Source organism: Schistocerca serialis, chromosome 7, assembly GCF_023864345.2.
Source record: "Schistocerca serialis cubense isolate TAMUIC-IGC-003099 chromosome 7, iqSchSeri2.2, whole genome shotgun sequence".
NCBI lineage: Eukaryota > Metazoa > Arthropoda > Insecta > Orthoptera > Acrididae > Schistocerca > Schistocerca serialis.
In genome coordinates, this window is record NC_064644.1 from 566,525,699 (window position 1) to 566,544,733 (window position 19,035).

Here is a 19,035-nt window from a genome sequence, read left to right on the forward strand (position 1 = left end):
AGAGGCCCGAATACACCGGTTGCATTTACCTAACCTACCTCTTTTGGTATAACACTATATACTGACCCTTTACTGCTGGTTGTAGGTGTTTTCGTTTTATGACACTTTTCGTATCTTTTTAATATTTTCGTAGCCCTCTTTACGATACTGTTAAAAATGCAATTTCTCTCCACTTTCCTGCACATTTTTTGGGTGTAAAGCGACCATAGATCATGGTGTATAGACCATATGAACTCCTGTATGGTATGTTCTGGCAAACATAGCATCCAGTATTCCCATACAAAACTAGTTCTGCTGTACAATACCCCATTTTCCACCAAGTAATATTCCCTTATTTTGTGCTCCTGATTTTCCTCCAACTTTTGCTTTATCATAGTCAAAACCGGATTTTTCTTGTTCCTTTTTGAAGCTTCTAAATATTTTTCGAACCTCACGTTTGTGCTCTATTCCTTTCAGGCTAAACAGACGTATTTCTTTGGTTCTGATTCACTCTCTTCCCCTTGTTCTATTACTAATGCCAATCATGGTAATGCATCTGCCACCACACTGTCCCTGGGAGAACTATAATGTATATCTCATTGGAATTCATGGAGAGCAATGGCCCATTTGGTAAGTCTACAAAGTGTCAGCCTGCGAGTCTTAATAAAAAATAGTGCTTTACGGTCTGTGTGTATGTTTACTTTCCTCCCTATCAAATAGTACTGTAACATTTCCATGGCTCACAAGTTGAAACGTCCCCTTAGAAAAATTATACATGACTGTGCTTAAACTGACACAATATTTTTTTAGCGCAACGCAATCTGACTTTCAATAATCCCTACAAGAGAATGGTCCTGACTAAATTACCCTATACGTTTCTCAAATCACTTACCTCACAAAAAACTTCGTTACTCGAACTACTGCTATACAGCGAGCGCCGCTACTGCCAGCTAAATAAAAGATTCAAACTACTGAAGGCACTAACTACTGATAGGCGTAGTTAGCAAAAGAAAGATTTTGATAGAGAACAAACAATTATTTACCTTAATAGTGTTCAAAAGTCATAATATATATAAGTCCATGATGTCCAATATTACAAATTTACTCTTTCTGATGGACACACGTCCAGATCGTCCGCTCTCAGAATTCCGCCATCTCGCTTCCCACATCCACCACTACTGGCGGCTCCCCTCCAACTGCACAATGATACGCGCTGTTAACAACCAACTGCCCAACACTACAATGGCGAATATTACTCCAACAATGCAAACCAATCACAGCCTTCACACAGCACAGTCAGTGATTTTCATATAGAGCGCTACATGGCGTTAGCAACATAAAAACCTAAACAGCATACTTACAAAGTTGCTAATGTCCCTTTTTCAGTAACTTTGTGGTAACGTTCACACTTCGTTAACATCCTGCTAGCAAAACTAATCGATCTCTGTTCAACATTATTCTCAGTTACTTGAAACAGATGTGCTCCAATTCCAAAATAGGAACTGTCATAGATACACAAAATTCCTTATCTAACCTTGGGTGAAACAGTACTCCATCTTTAATGAGAGCCCCCTTAATACTACCAAATTTTTCTGACACTGTTCTCCCCGCGACCATGGAACATTCTTCTTAGTTACATTCAGTATAGCTGCTGCATTTAGTACTGTTCACTCATGTACTTGCGATTAATATTGCAGAGACCAATGTAACACTTTATGTTTCTGGTACTTTGGTGGTGAAAGCCCATTAATAGCTTTTGGTTTAGCAGGATTCGATCTAATAGCTTCTGCTGATATAATGTGCCCCAAAATTGTATTTCCCCTTTTCTGAATACGGATTTGGCTAAGCTAATTGTGACATTACCTCTTTGAAAGGCCTTCAGTACTTCATCCAACATTAGATTGTATTCCTGGCAACTGCTGGCTCTAGTTAAAATGTCTTCCATGTATAGAGTGATTTTAGATAACAGCTCCTCTACAAGTATGGAATTTGAGACCTTGAAAACGTGGATACTGAAATATTTAGTCTAAATGACACTACCATGAACTCATAGCATATGCCCTTATACACTCCTGGAAATGGAAAAAAGAACACATTGACACCGGTATGTCAGACCCACCATATTTGCTCCGGACACTGCGAGAGGGCTGTACAAGCAATGATCACACGCACGGCACAGCGGACACACCAGGAACCGCGGTGTTGGCCGTCGAATGGCGCTAGCTGCGCAGCATTTGTGCACCGCCGCCGTCAGTGTCAGCCAGTTTGCCGTGGCATACGGAGCTCCATGGCAGTCTTAACACTGGTAGCATGCCGCGACAGTGTGGACGTGAACCGTATGTGCAGTTGACGGACTTTGAGCGAGGGCGTATAGTGGGCATGCGGGAGGCCGGGTGGACGTACCGCCGAATTGCTCAACACGTGGGGCGTGAGGTCTCCACAGTACATCGATGTTGTCGCCAGTGGTCGGCGGAAGGTGCACGTGCCCGTCGATCTGGGACCGGACCGCAGCGACGCACGGATGCACGCCAAGACCGTAGGATCCTACGCAGTGCCGTAGGGGACCGCACCGCCACTTCCCAGCAAATTAGGGACACTGTTGCTCCTTGGGTATCGGCGAGGACCATTCGCAACCGTCTCCGTGAAGCTGGGCTACGGTCCCGCACACCGTTAGGCCGTCTTCCGCTCACACCCCAACATCGTGCAACCCGCCTCCAGTGGTGTCGCGACAGGCGTGAATGGAGGGACGAATGGAGACGTGTCGTCTTCAGCGATGAGAGTCGCTTCTGCCTTGGTGGCAATGATGGTCATATGCGTGTTTGGCGCCGTTCAGGTGAGCGCCACAATCGGGACTGCATACGACCGAGGCACGCAGGGCCAACACCCGGCATCATGGTGTGGGGAGCGATCTCCTACACTGGCCGTACACCACTGGTGATCGTCGATGGGACACTGAATAGTGCACGGTACATCCAAACCGTCATCGAACCCATCGTTCTACCATTCCTAGACCGGCAAGGGAACTTTCTGTTCCAACAGGACAATGCACGTCCGCATGTATCCCGTGCCACCCAACGTGCTCTAGAAGGTGTAAGTCAACTACCCTGGCCAGCAAGATCTCCGGATCTGTCCCCCATTGAGCATGTTTGGGACTGGATGATGCGTCGTCTCACGCGGTCTGCACGTCCAGCACGAACGCTGGTCCAACTGAGGCGCCAGGTGGAAATGGCATGGCAAACCGTTCCACAGGACTACATCCAGCATCTCTACGATCGTCTCCATGGGAGAATAGCAGCCTGTATCACTGCGAAAGGTGGATATACACTGTACTAGTGCCGACATTGTGCATGCTCTGTTGCCTGTGTCTATGTGCCTGTGGTTCTGTCAGTGTGATCATGTGATGTATCTGACCCCAGGAATGTGTCAATAAAGTTTCCCCTTCCTGGGACAATGAATTCACGGTGTTCTTATTTCAATTTCCAGGAGTGTATATGAAAGCTGTGAATTTCCTAGAGTGTTCAGTTAATTTTATCTGCCAATAGCCAGAAGTCATATCTAGGCTAGATACGCTATTCATCATCATCATCAGTTATCTGCTATATTAGCAGGTCCTTTGCCTCTCCATTTTCTGCGATCCATTGCTTCCTTCTTAAGGCTGCTGTATGTTGTACCATCCATCTTGTCATCCAGTATCTGGAATCTCTTCCTTCCTCGCTTCCTTTTCCCTTCTACATAACCTTCTAAAACTGTTTTCATCAGTCCGTCATTCTTTCTTAATATATGCCCAATCCAATTTCTTTTTCTTCTCTTTACTACATCTAGTAACTGTCTTTTCTCTCCCACTCTTCTCAGTACCTCTTCATTTTTTACTCTGTCCATCCATCTTATTCTTTCGATCTTTCACCATGTCCAGATCTCAAAAGCCTCCAGCCTTTCTCTGTCTTTTTTCCTCATAGTCCACGTTTCAGCGCCATATAGAAGAACACTCCATACAAGACATTTCATGAGTCTGTTTATGAGTTCTCTGTCCAGACCGCTGCAGAGGATTCTCCTTTTCTTATAAAACGCCTCTTTTGCCATTGCTATTCTTGTTTTAATTTCTGTGGTGCACTTCCAGTCGGTGTCTATCCTGCTTCCAAAATACTTAAAATTTTGCACCTGTTCTAGTATTTCTCCATTCAGCATAATTTTTATTTCCTTATTTCCTCCTAGTGCCAACAATTTTGTTTTATTTGTGTTAATTTTCATTCCATATTGAAACACGTATGTAACATAGCAGCGATGGCGAGGCATTGTAGCATCTGTGACCAGAGAGTTTGCGCTTGACCGCGCGAGTGTTGCGAGCGGTTCTCAGTCTGTCAGTCAGTCGTTGCGAGTCTGTCAGTAGTCGTTACGAGTCTGTAGCTCTGTCTAGTTGAGGGCAGTACTCTGTCTGTAGTCGTGGCAGTCTGTAGCTCTGTTTAGTTGCAGAGCAGTACGCTAATAGTCGTCATGCAGAGCGGTCAGTCAGTAGCCGTCATGCAGAGCGGTCGGTCAGTAGTAGCAGCCCAGTGCGGTTGTGTGATGTAGGCGGTCGGCAACACTGGTCAAGATGCTGAATGAGGTATACTGTTAATTAATATAATCATTAGACAATGTAAAACTTATTTATTGTAATCAATCTCTGACAAGTCCCCCAATAATAATTTTGATTTCAAAAGCATTTTTCAAAAAATTTTATTTTTTATTGAACTAAAGATTTCGTTGCACTTCCCATTTCATTCCACTTCTTTTGAAGAAAAATTTCAGTAAATTCACAGAAAAAAGGAATATAATTATTTGCAATGCAGTTCCTCCAAGCCGTGCGCAGAAATAAGAGCAGAAATTTGACATCCAGTTATTCTGAGGTAAGACTTTAATTCTGATTGTTTTACACAGGGCCAAAGACCGATGTTTCGGTTTAATTGAATTCTCTTATCACTGAATGGACTTTAATATTTTATGAAAAACTTATACTTGACTCAGATTGCGATTCTCACTTTTATTGTCATTAAATTTAATTGCTAGGGAGGTTACGTTTGGCTCCCATTTCTATTAAGTATTGTCATTACATTCCTTTTAAATATTTTGTGGGGAGGTTACACTTGGCGACACCCAGTCCAGGATCGTATTTCGTTGAGAGTCTTTTGAGCGACAGTCAGATATCTGCTCTTATTTGCTTAGATATAATTAGGATTTGGCGCAACGCTTTTATTAACTTGTGACTTTCTTTCTACAGGTCAACGGCAATTCGTTGCTCTATTGTATTTGTGTGTTGTTTTTGCATTGTGCTTATTTATTTTTTGAAAAACTGTGACTATTGTAAAAATGCCGCGAAAGACTGTGAATAGTGTATCGCGAGGTATTTTGAATGAAATTACCGACTTAAACAGCGTGACCGATAGTAATTGTGACACGCAGTGTAATGATGACAATCCTGCGTTCACTAACAATCAGTGCATTCTAACCACTAGTGATGACCTTTACCCTGATAATGAACAAACGAATTCAATTGTCTCGTCTGTTAATTTGACGACAATTGATGACGCAGAACGGTCTATTGTAATGAGTGCTGCCGAGCTTAACACACCCGATTTAGAAAATTCACGTGACGAACAGACAAATATTTTTAATGAAAATGAACAGGATACCCAAAGTAGGACGGATTTATATAATTCCGAAATAGTGTTAGACACTGTACATCCGACTGACAAACCTTTTTGTAAATTACAGAATGACCAAATGGTCACACAGAACGTGATAATGGCAGATACACCGTCAAACAGTACAGAGAATAGAGCAGGTAATGCTACTGAAGCTCAAATTATAGCATTTTTGCAACAAATGTTTAAACAACTTAATGAAAAACTTGATAAGCAGAACAAACGACTGGAAGAAGAGATCAAACAATTTAGAGAACGGAACAAACAATTTTCTGAAGGTATTAAACAGCCGAGGGAAAAACACGATAACCTTAATGAACAGAACAAACAAGCTAGCGAACAGATTACAGCTGTTACCATACAATGTCAGGACACTAAAGTACAATTACGTGTGAATACTAAGACTTGTGCTAATAACAAAGATGAAAAAGTTGGCACTGTTGCACAAAAATTAAATAGTACACATGTAAGCACAACAGAATTACATAAAGACGAAGTTAATGCAGTCACTGAACAATGTTCAGCAAACGCAACACAGATACACGAAATTAATGCAGTCACCGAACAATGCCCTAAAAACGCAGTACAGATTCGCGACGAAGTTAATTTAGAGTCAGTGGAAGTTTTACACACTGTTAATACGGAAGTTGTTAATAAAAGTGAACGACACAACAACCAAATTGACGAAAGTATTAAAGTAACAGAATTAACAATTATTTCAGTCACCAATACGTCACAGAATCCGCCACGTTACGAACATTTGTCAGAGTCACGCAGCGCGTATCATGTGAACAATTTACAGAGAATACGCGAATTAGAATCCGAAAAGACACGCGACTTAAAATCTGAAAAGCTACGTAACTTGAAGTACGAAATGACACAGACAAACAAATTCTCACGCAAACCCGAACGTGTTCTCAAATACAGTGACGAGAACGTTGATAATAAGCAGTTTGCATTTGTAAGGAAGTGTAAGGAATTTAATAATGGCAGAACACAGAGACACGATTTGAGCTGTATACGACAATTTGTTTTTATGCTTTCACCGCTATTGCCTGTAATGCAGAAGCTGGCTTTGAACCAGATGCGACAATTTATTTTTGTATTTACAACAGCATTGCCTATAATGAAGAAACTAGAATTAGTATGCAGACAGCAACTTATTTTTGAATTTGTACCGCCATTGCCTATAACACCAAAGCTGAAATTTATTTGCAGTGCGTAAATGACCTCAGGGGATTCATTACGCTTTAATGAATATGTGCCGTAGCGAGCATAGGGCCCCGAGCTGTAGTAGTGCTGTTTCATCTTTAGTTTTCTGCACTGCTGCCTTCTCTTCTACTATCCTTTATATCTATCCAAACTGCTCTTTAACTATTGCTCTACCTAGTATTAAGAAACGAGTAATGAAAACCGGATATGAGAAATATTTTACCGAATGTGACAATTTTCAGTAGGCACTCCCGTAATGACAACTATCGCCGTAATTTTAATATCAGAAAAAAAATTTTAATCATCAGTATGTGTAATATTAGCAGCAACAGCGAATGCATTTTAGTAACAATAGACGTTTTTCACCACAATAGCATGAAAGTCAACCGCTTAGCATACCTAACCAACAATGCAGTCTACAAGGTCAACCAGGCTTTAATGTTTCGCCGCGTGCACGTATAGTCCCAGCTCCAACAAATGGTAACGCATGGCAGCAAAGAAATAACTACGTACAGACAACACACTATTTCAACTCGTATCGCAATGCGCCATATAGAAATTACTATCATGACAGACGTAAAAAAAATGATGAGCACAATTTTCAGCGTACATTTAATAACAGTCGATCTTATGGGCAGCAACAACATCAGCAACAACAAATAATCATGAATGGAACAGACAATAGGTGTCATCCATAGCGTAACACGTCATTAAGAAATAACAGAACAGTTCATATAGTGGATATGCCACAACATTCTCCCGTAAATAATAACACGTACGATAGATTTTAACCAGATACAGCACAGATTGCATATTACAGTAACGCAAACATTACTTTTGACACGCAGAATTTTGTTCACGAGAATGTTATTTGAAACATGCTTTGTTGAATGCTCCACTTTTATCGCACCCGGATCTTACCAGAAATTTTTCCATTGCCACCGACAGTTCTAACACCGCTTTAGGCGTACATATTTTCCAGGAAATTGAAGAAGATGGTTCAACAGTTATCAAAAATATCGCATTTGCAAGCCGCATTCTGTCACCTGCTGAACGAAATTACTCCGTTACAGAATTGGAAACATTATGTGTTGTATGGGCTTTTACGAGATTTAGGCATTTTCTTTATGGCAGACATACCACCGTCTACACAGACAACAGAGCGATACAATTTTTGCTTTCAGCTAAATTTACTCACGACAGGTTAAGTAGATGGAAACTTTATTTACAGGAATTTAATTTTACAATTGTTCACATTCCCGGCACACAAAATGTTATAGCAGACGCACTACCGCGTTCTCTCGGCAACAGTCAGCAAGACGTAGCAACCAACTTCTGCAAAACAAATTTCAGTGTCATGTACATTCAGCAAGTTGCATTTGAAAACTTTATTTCATCGTCATTACAGGACATAGCAAAGGAGCAAAATAAAGACAATGTGTGGAAAGAAATTAAACACCTTTGGCAAGATAGAAAAAATGTTACGATTAGAAACCATTACACTGTACGCAATGACGTTCTGTTTCGCCGCTCTCATCCTGACAGCAACAATTGGTTATTATGCATTCCTGACGAACTGGTCAACAAATTAATTTGGTACACTCATTTAAGCTACGCACATTACGGAGCACGAAAATGTTTTCTTATACTGAGACAGAACTGTTATTTTACTAACATGGAAAAACGTATACGACGAGTTTTAGCGTCTTGTAAAATTTGCCAGAAAGCTAAATCAGACACCACTTCACATATTCCTCCTTTATATCCCATTGTACCTGTTAAATTAAGACATATGGCCGCAGTAGATATTTTTGGTCCGATTCCGAGAACTAACAGAGGTTTTTGCTACATTTTTGTCGCTGTTGAGCTCACTTCAAAATTTGTTACTTTCACTCCGTTACGCAAAGCTACTGCTAAAACTGTTTCGAAAGCATTTGTAAAACATTTTCTATCTCATGTAGGGCATGTAATGAAAGTAATTTCTGACAATGGATCTCAATTTCGTAGTAGCGTATGGACACGCATGTTACGAGCCAGAAACATTTCTCCGATCTATATATCCAAGTACCATGCTTCTTCGAACCCCTGTGAAAGATTAATGAAAGAAATTGGTAAGCTGTGCCGAATATACTGCCACAAAAGACATATTGATTGGGATACACACATACTCTCATTCCAAGATGTAATTAATTCCATTCCAAATGAATCCACTATGCTATCTCCGTCTGTTATATTGAAAAACGTTGAACCACCGAACAAAATTAAAGAATTAGTAAAATTACCCAAATGTAGGCGACTAAGACACCACGAAATAATTGACATTGCGCTGAAGAACATCAAACGTGCCGCAGAGCGCCGGAGAAGACAGCAAAAACAGGTTTGTACACGCCGCGACTTTCACGTTGGACAGAAGATATTAGTACGTACACACTATTTATCCAGCAAATTAAAAGGTAAGTGCAGTAAATTTGAACTTCTATACGCAGGTCCGTATCGGATTCGCAGCATCCCTCACCCCAATCTTGTACACGTCGAAACTTTGAGAACTAGAAAATCGAAAGGCAATCACCATATCTCAAACATTAAACCGTTTATTGAGTGAAACCACTGTATGATTCAACACACTATGATGCCATTTACTAATGCAATTATTTCACGTGACTAATTACTGATGATTATCGTATTTTTTCTTGGCAAGTGCCCGGCAAGGTAAGGTTAGCAGGTCGCTTTTCTTGTCGTTACACATCAGACCGTGCATATTTTTCCAAATGAACTTACGTATTTTATGAATAATTATGCAATTCTATGTAATGACGTATTAATTTTATCAAATTCTCTCTCCATTAAAGTCTTTAATTCTCGCCTCGATTAACTACACTACATACAAGCTGAACACAACGAACGTCACATTTTGTCTTTTTATGTATGATTGTATTCGAGTTTTGTTTATATGCACTGTGAAATAGTTAAGATATAACACACACCAGTCGACTTTGACTTTTTTTTTTGCCCTATGATATCTCAACATCGTGACTGTTTTACATTTTTCCTTTTGCTGCTGCATTGTGATATTCTGTGTACATTTTTGCATCTGAACACTGTCAATGTCTTTGACATATTACGTTTTCTGTCATGTTATGCTGTATGCTTAAGTATGTTACCATAAACCAGTCCTTATTTAGTGGGTATATGATTTAAATGCAAGACATTAATCTTTGTTCATGAATTTCAGAAAGAAATGATTTGTGTAAGAAATAAATTCAACAGAAATGGGAATTTCACCTACGGAATAAACGAAAGAAGATGCAATAACTTTATGGGGAAGAGTAAATGGATCAGGATTAACAAGCATTAACAAGAATATACTATACTCATCATAGAATAGCAGTCTTAACTAATTTTTTCTTTCAGAATACAAGGTAATTGATGCAGGCTGTCAGACAGAACTACACATCTTAGTTTTAGTGATGAAATATGCTAGAGATAAGGAATAGTTGTATAATGAGTAATGAAGTGATTTTTTTTTGCAGATGATAATGAATACTGATGAATAATGATGAAGGAAATGGTATTATGAATAATGAAGTTTTTCTTTACAGATGATGATAATAATGAAGTTATGATAATATGGATAATGAATAATGAAGTTTTTTTTTCTTTACAGATGAGGATAATGTTGAAGTTATGTATTTATGTTATGTAGTTATTTAAGTATTTGTTGCAGTTTGCTTTGACAGCAGGTGTTATATTGCATAGTAGGATGACGGAAAGTTTTGGAAAGGACAGCTATGGAACACATTTTTATACACATTTCACTACCTGTTAATTCGAAGTTCACTACTTTTCAGCATAGTGTGCGTTTCTTCTTTCAGGTCAATAATCCATTTTGTATTTTTTCCAAGAGAAGCTTTTCATGATACTTACTAAACCTGTTAGTTATTATACCTGTTCTAGTACTTGCATTTTTATTTTTTTTACCCATTTGTGTTTATCATTTATAAATGTGATCACATATAATGCCTTGTTCCATAATCTTGCTACAGCTGACTCATGACGAATGACGTTACCTATCCTCATTTGCTGCAATAGGTCAAAAGCAAATAGTGTTATGTTTCAGCAATTAATTATCGATCCCAACGCAATGCATTGCTACCAAAAAAATGTATTACCAGCCCCACATAATGTCACTAGTTTATGATAATTCTGAATAATACTGATTAGCTCTGAATAGTATGTCGCTTCAGTAATGACTTCTTAATGAGACAAAAAAAAAAGTATATATTTAAGATAATGCTTTGTCACTAGCTAATAACTGCCACTGTTTATTGTAATGAGACTACTTATAATGCCCATGATTATTAATGCTTTGATTGTAACTAGCTGATTTTTAATAATGACTTTGTAATGATCGGAATATTACTGAATGAGGAACACTGTTTATTGTAATGAGACTACTTATAATGCCCATGATTATTAATGATTTGACTGTAATTAACTGATTTTAATAATGACTTTGTAATGATCTGAATACTACTGAAGGAGGAACACTGTTTATGGTAATGAGACTACTTATAATGCCTGTGATTATTAATGCTATGACTGTAATTAACTGATTTTTAATAATGACTTCGTAATGATCTGAATAATACTGAATGATGAACTATGTTTTATTTTATTCAATACTTGCTGGCCACTGAGTGCCAATAGTTAATGTCACTTGAAGAATTGTTATTAATTATGCCATTAATTAGCCCTTTTTTTCCCATGTTGAGTTTTCATGTTTTGGTTAATGGCCAATGAGTGCCAATAATTTGTATCACTCAATGTATTATGTTAATGCTAGGCCAATAATTGACTCTCCTTTTCAACTAAGCCTTCTGATGAACATTATTCTGTCATACTAAATATACTTTGTAACTGGCCAAGGACCGCCACTGTTTATTGTAATACGATTACCCATGATGCCAGCTAGTGATTCTTAATAGATTGGAATGACACATAATTAATTAACTATGGTACTGTTTAATAATGCTTTGTAATTAGGAGAAGACTAATGATTCTTACTATATTAGAATGACAAATGATTAATTAACGACAAATTATTAATTAACTGTAATTAGACAAATGATTAATTAACGACAAATGATTAATTAACTGTAATTAGACAAATGATTAATTAACTGTAATTAGACAAATGATTAATTAACGACAAATGATTAATCAATTGTAATTAGGAAAAGGCTAATGATTATTATTGGAATGACAAATGATTAATTAACTGTAATTAGGAGAAGGTTAATGATTCTTAATTATACTCTGTAACTGAAAAGAATGCGATTATTTCATAATACTTTGTAACCAGGAAAAGAAGGCAACTGATCCTATGTAAAACAATTAATGAACATTTTTCTGTAATACTACATACTTGGTACAGAAATGTTCAATAACTGGGCTATGAATGCCACAAACTATCAATGAAGACTGTAATTGTCAATATTATGTGACATAATGTCCTTCACCTCATGAGTTAACTACCCTGAATTACTGCAATGTCCATTTGTCCTGTTTATCCCACTGATCATGGAGCACTATATTTGGTTTTGCACTAATTCTACATTGGTGTGCCTTGTAAGAGCGTGGTGTTGACACGACATGCTGTCCACCACCGTGAGCGATGAAGACGTTATTATGGTCCCACTGTTTGGTGTACCTAATGTACTGCCCAAATGAAAACATGGAACATTACTACGACAGTTCAGTGTCTTGGCTACACTGATAAATTCTGATGGGAAAAGAACTTCAAGTTGTGTCACTTGGTGTTGTACTTCTGTGGAAAGATATGGACTTTCAGAACAGCTGTGTGCAATCTAAAGTGCTACAACCATGATTCAATCCTTCCCTTTCCTATCCTAATTCTTGTCACATAATGAAAATCATTTTTTTGGTAACATCATTTCTGTTCGTAGGTTATACATTTTTTTTCGATTCGCTGAACTCCAGTGCGAGTACACTTATGTCACTGGTCGACATGATGTTTGCCATTATGTTTATTTGTTGTGAAAATGCTAAAGACATTTTTCAGTGCATGTGCACTTTGGACATGATTTTCTTGCCATTATGTTTATTTATTGCGAAAATGCTAAAGACGTTTTTCGATTTGTTCTGAAGTACAGTATATGTACACTCTTGTCTTTTATATTGTATATACATTTTTTTATTTTCTGAACTACAGTGCATGTGCACTCATGTCACTTGTCAACATAATATTTTTTGCCAGTCTGTTTATTTGTTCTGAATATGCTAAAGAATTTTTTCAGTGCCTGTGCACTTTGTTATCTGTCAAAAAATTTGTATATACATTTTTCTGATTTGCTACTATGTTTTGTATTCACATTTTGCCTTTGTCTGATATATTTTGTACTTAGTGCGTGTGCACAACATTTAAATATTCTGTAAGTTGTAGAATTTTGTTAATTAAAGAAAAATTTTGCCGCGCTTGGCAAGTCCAAATGACTCACCATCGCTGCCAAATTTTTGCCCCCCCAGTGGAGGGTTATGAAACACGTATGTAACATAGCAGCGATGGCGAGGCATTGTAGCATCTGTGACCAGAGAGTTTGCGCTTGACCGCGCGAGTGTTGCGAGCGGTTCTCAGTCTGTCAGTCAGTCGTTGCGAGTCTGTCAGTAGTCGTTACGAGTCTGTAGCTCTGTCTAGTTGAGGGCAGTACTCTGTCTGTAGTCGTGGCAGTCTGTAGCTCTGTTTAGTTGCAGAGCAGTACGCTAATAGTCGTCATGCAGAGCGGTCAGTCAGTAGCCGTCATGCAGAGCGGTCGGTCAGTAGTAGCAGCCCAGTGCGGTTGTGTGATGTAGGCGGTCGGCAACACTGGTCAAGATGCTGAATGAGGTATACTGTTAATTAATATAATCATTAGACAATGTAAAACTTATTTATTGTAATCAATCTCTGACAAGTCCCCCAATAATAATTTTGATTTCAAAAGCATTTTTCAAAAAATTTTATTTTTTATTGAACTAAAGATTTCGTTGCACTTCCCATTTCATTCCACTTCTTTTGAAGAAAAATTTCAGTAAATTCACAGAAAAAAGGAATATAATTATTTGCAATGCAGTTCCTCCAAGCCGTGCGCAGAAATAAGAGCAGAAATTTGACATCCAGTTATTCTGAGGTAAGACTTTAATTCTGATTGTTTTACACAGGGCCAAAGACCGATGTTTCGGTTTAATTGAATTTTCTTATCACTGAATAGACTTTAAATTTTTTGTGAGGAATTTATATTTGAGTCAGATTGCGAATTTCACATTTTTTGTTGCCATTGTCAGTACATTTCATTGTGGGCAGGTTACGCATAGAGCAGTGTCCATTAGCATTCATAATTAAATATTGTCATATTTCTTTCTTTCAAATTTTTGTGGGGAGGTTACAATATTTTTTCCGTTAGTTGCAATGGTGTCCACCAAATCCTGTAATTCTTTTTCCCCTGTGGCTAGAAGGACCATGTCATCAGCAGATCTCAAACACCCTACTCTTCTTCCTCCAATTTATACTCCTTTTTCATCTAATGAGCATTGGTCAATCATATTTTCCAAATAGAGGTTGAAAAGAGTAGGTGATAAACGGCATCCTTATCTTACTCCTTTTCCTAGTCTGATCCAGTCTGTACTTTCTCCTCTCACTTTAACTGAAACTTTTTGATTAAGATATAATGCGTTTTGAGTCTTCTGGTTTTCCAGTCCACTCTCTTTTCCCTCATTATAGGCGCCAGCTTGTCCCAAACCACACTGTCAAATGCCTTTTCTAGATCGATGAAGCACATATATAGGTCTCTTCCTTTTTCAATAAACCTTTCTCCCAAGATTCGTAGGAGCCCTATTTCATCTATGGTGACCGTGTTCCATCTAAAGCCAAACTGCTCCTCGCCAAGATTCTCCTCCATTACTTTTTCAAGTCTTTTATCAATTATTCTTAACATCACTTTGGCTGCATGTGAAATGAGGCTGATTGTCCTGTGCTCGCTGCACTTCTTGGTTCCTTGTTTTTTCGGTAATGGAATCATTACTGTTGTCAGAAAGTCCTCAGGCCATTCATCACTGTCATATATTTTATTACATAACCTGAATATTTATCTTATTCCATCTTCCCATCTCTGGAGGACATCGTCACAATCTTTGTGCACTACCTCTTCGACTTTACTCAAAATTTCCATAGTAGCACTTCCTGCTCTGTTTTGTTCCCATGTCATAGTCTTTACTCTGTTGTATAGTAAGTCGCATCATCCCTTCCTGTCCAGTTCTTCAATTTCATCACATTCCTCTTTTAGCCATTTTTTCCTAGCCTGCTCTGTTTCTCTTCGCAGATCATTATTTAACCTTCGGTATATCTTTCTCGAATCTTCAGTGTTCTTGTTTTTCAATTTTCTTCTCTCCTCCATCCTGGAAATCATTTCTTGTGTGACCCATGGTTTGACCTTTTCCGTTTTACATATCCTATATTTTGCTGTCCTGCTTTAATGATTCCTTCTTTCAGCATATTCCAGTAGTCATTGGCATTATCAGGTGCTTCTTTGTCTCGTAATGTGTTTAGAAACTCCCGAGACAGCATTTCTGTAATTTGTTCTTTGTTGGATCTTACCTTCTCTAAATCCCACTTCTTCACCATGGTCGCCTTCTTCAGTTTTTTTCATTCTTATTTCTATTTCTGCCATAAGTAAATTGTGGTCACTATTAATATCTGCACCTGGTAATGTGTGCACCTCCTTGATTCCATACACTATTAGCACCCTCAAATTTCTGCAGTGATTCCTCTCAAGTTTCTGGCCCATCATTCTCAGATTCCAATTTTTTTATTTAGTACCCTAGTGTCCAATTTAACTTGTACTGAACCATCTTTACAGAAATGTAAACTGATGGGTTACAGTACTGACTGGTTGATCTCCCTATAATCTGTAATGACATCCTCTGTACTTCTCTATGGCCTCCCTTTTTGGTATTGGTATTACATGTGGTTTCAGCTTAAAAGGGTGATGTGGCTTGGCTTTAAATTCATAACGTTCTCCCTTCATTAATCCTGGACTATCATAAAATACTTCTTTATATTTTAACAACACATTTTCTAGCGCTCTTTTCCCATTTGCATCAACAACATCAACAGTCTTACTTTATTCTTTATTTGATTTATTGTCTCTGTACCAACCTCACTCTGTTTCTGATTCCGTTTCATCTGTGGAATATCTTACTCTTTATCCAGTTCCCACTGAAAACACTCATCCATTATTTTTAGGTATCACTTATCCTGCACTTTCCCTTTGGGACTAACCATGTTACCAGACATGTCTGCTTGTGTCTGTGTATGTGCAAATGGATATGTGTGTGTGTGCGAGTGTATACCTGTCCTTTTTTCCCCCTAAGGTAAGTCTTTCCGCTCCCGGGACTGGAATGACTCCTTACCCTCTCCCTTAAAACCCACATCCGTTCGTCTTTCCCTCTCCTTCCCTCTTTCCTGATGAAGCAACCGTTGGTTGCGAAAGCTTGAATTTTGTGTGTATGTTTGTGTTTCTTTGTGTGTCTATCAACCTGCCAGCGCTTTCGTTTGGTAAGTCACATCATCTTTGTTTTTAGATATATTTTTCCCACGCGGAATGTTTCCCTCTCTCTCTCTCTCTCTCTCTCTCTCTCTATATATATATATATATATATATATATATATATATATATATATATATATATATATATATATATAGGGCTATTACAAATGATTGAAGCGATTTCATAAATTCACTGTAGCTCCATTGATTGACATATGGTCACAACACACTATAGATACGTAGAAAAACTCATAAAGTTTTGTTCGGCTGAAGCCGCACTTCAGGTTTCTGCCGTCAGAGCGCTCGAGAGCGCAGTGAGACAAAATGGCGACAGGAGCCGAGAAAGCGTATGTCGTGCTTGAAATGCACTCACATCAGTCAGTCATAACAGTGCAACGACACTTCAGGACGAAGTTCAACAAAGCTCCACCAACTGCTAACTCCATTCGGCGATGGTATGCGCAGTTTAAACTTCTGGATGCCTATGTAAGGGGAAATCAACGGGTCGGCCTGCAGTGAGCGAAGAAACGGTTGAACGCGTGCGGACAAGTCTCACGCGTAGCCGTGGAAGTCGAGGAATAAAGCAAGCAGGGAGCTAAACGTACCACAGCCGACGGTTTGGAAAATTTTACGGAAAAGGCTAAAGCAGAAGCATTTCTTAAACAGGAGATTGGAAAACTGATGGATCGGTCGTGGTGGAGATCATGATCAACAATTCATGTCATGGCCTCCACGCTCTCCCGACTTAACCCCATGCGATTTCTTTCTGTGGGGTTATGTGAAAGATTCAGTGTTTAAACCTCCTCTACCAAGAAACGTGCCAGAACTGCGAGCTCGCATCAACGATGCTTTCGAACTCATTGATGGGGAGGAACTTGATTATCGGCTTGATGTCTGCCGAATCACTAAAGGGGCACATATTGAACACTTGTGATTGCCTAAAAAAATTTTTTGAGTTTTTGTATGTGTGTGCAAAGCATTGTGAAAATATCTCAAATAATAAAGTTATTGTAGAGCTGTGAAATCGCTTCAATCATTTGTAATAACCCTGTATAATATATATATATATATATATATATATATATATAGAAGTCACTATTAGGTTACACTGACATCATTCATTTACCTCAAATCATCTGTGGTTGCCAATCATACTTACTTGAGGGAGCTGTAGAGGATACAGCATGTAGGGGAAGATACAGACTTAAATAAATACAACAAATAATGGAGGGCGTTTGATGTAAGTGCCGTTCTGCTTGATGAAAATTCGATGTCATTTATGTTGACTGAGACCAGGTATAGTTTTCTACACGAAGAGTGTACGAATGTGAGAGAAGTGTATAAAATGTTCCACAAGAGTGGGGTCTGTACATCTGTTGTGCTCTGTCCTGCCCCTCTACCTGCTCCTGGTCAAGTACAAACAACAGAACCATAAACAACAGTTTCGAAATGTGTTTCTTATTCTCGGGCTTGCTGTGAGAAATTTCAGAAACTACTGGAATTTTTACTTCGCACTACTATAGTTTTGGGATCAAGAGGAATTTACGATGTTTTTCGTCGGCGTTGATCGGTAATATTATGTTAATGGCCGCTGTGCGCCACTTTTTGAAAGGTATTTTGGATTTAATTTCTTTATAGCGTTATTCGTTGTCATAGTTTCTTTGGTTATGAAATAAATATTTTCTTTGCCGGCTCAGTGGGATTTCTAAATTGCAACGATTGACCAGCCTATTACTTTACAATGACAATGTTTTTGTTTTTAATTCGAACTGTGTATCTTGGTTTCCAACACAGCTACAGACCTTTTTTATGGTACTCGATTCGTTTTCTTTCTGATAAATATCATAGTTAAAGATCTTCTTCTGATAATCGTTTGATTTACTTTTGGAAGTCACATCGATGCATTTCGCTCCACCTTGAACTATGTACCTCAATCCTGTATTCTGTGATTCTAACTTTCTGCGTGGTGTCTGTTTGTTCTAAGTCGTGTCTCCCTACCACTTTCGCGCAACGACGCTCTGAGCGTGTTTTTTAGGGAATTGACTAGTTTGAACCTGGGACCTGTTGCTGGTGAGGAGACACCAGACCACACATGACATGTAGAGCTCAGAAGAGTTCAGTGAGACTAGCGATGATATAATCAAATAGTTAATGATTTCAGCATCAGCTCGACTGCACTCCCTGTAAAAGAATCTTAATACTAACTAAATTTAGTGGAAGGGGTTCAAGGCTTTCCTATTTGTAGTTAGCTGGTAAAATAACGTCGAATAAGCAGTTAAGTTTACCATTGGAATTTTTATTTTACTCACAAAACGTTGTTTATAAAGTGTACTATTGATAAAAGGAAATATTTTAATAGAGGATGATAAAAACTAACTGCATTCAACAAAAATGTGAACGAATATTCCCTGAATGGGTTTCCAAGTTCTATAATGGATCGAAGGATGACCTGTGCCATATCACTTCTATACTCTAGGTTTAAATTAAGTTTCATAAAAGAGAAAACTATCAAAAATGATCTACAGTGACTCTCAATTATCTTTAATTACTTATTTAACTTG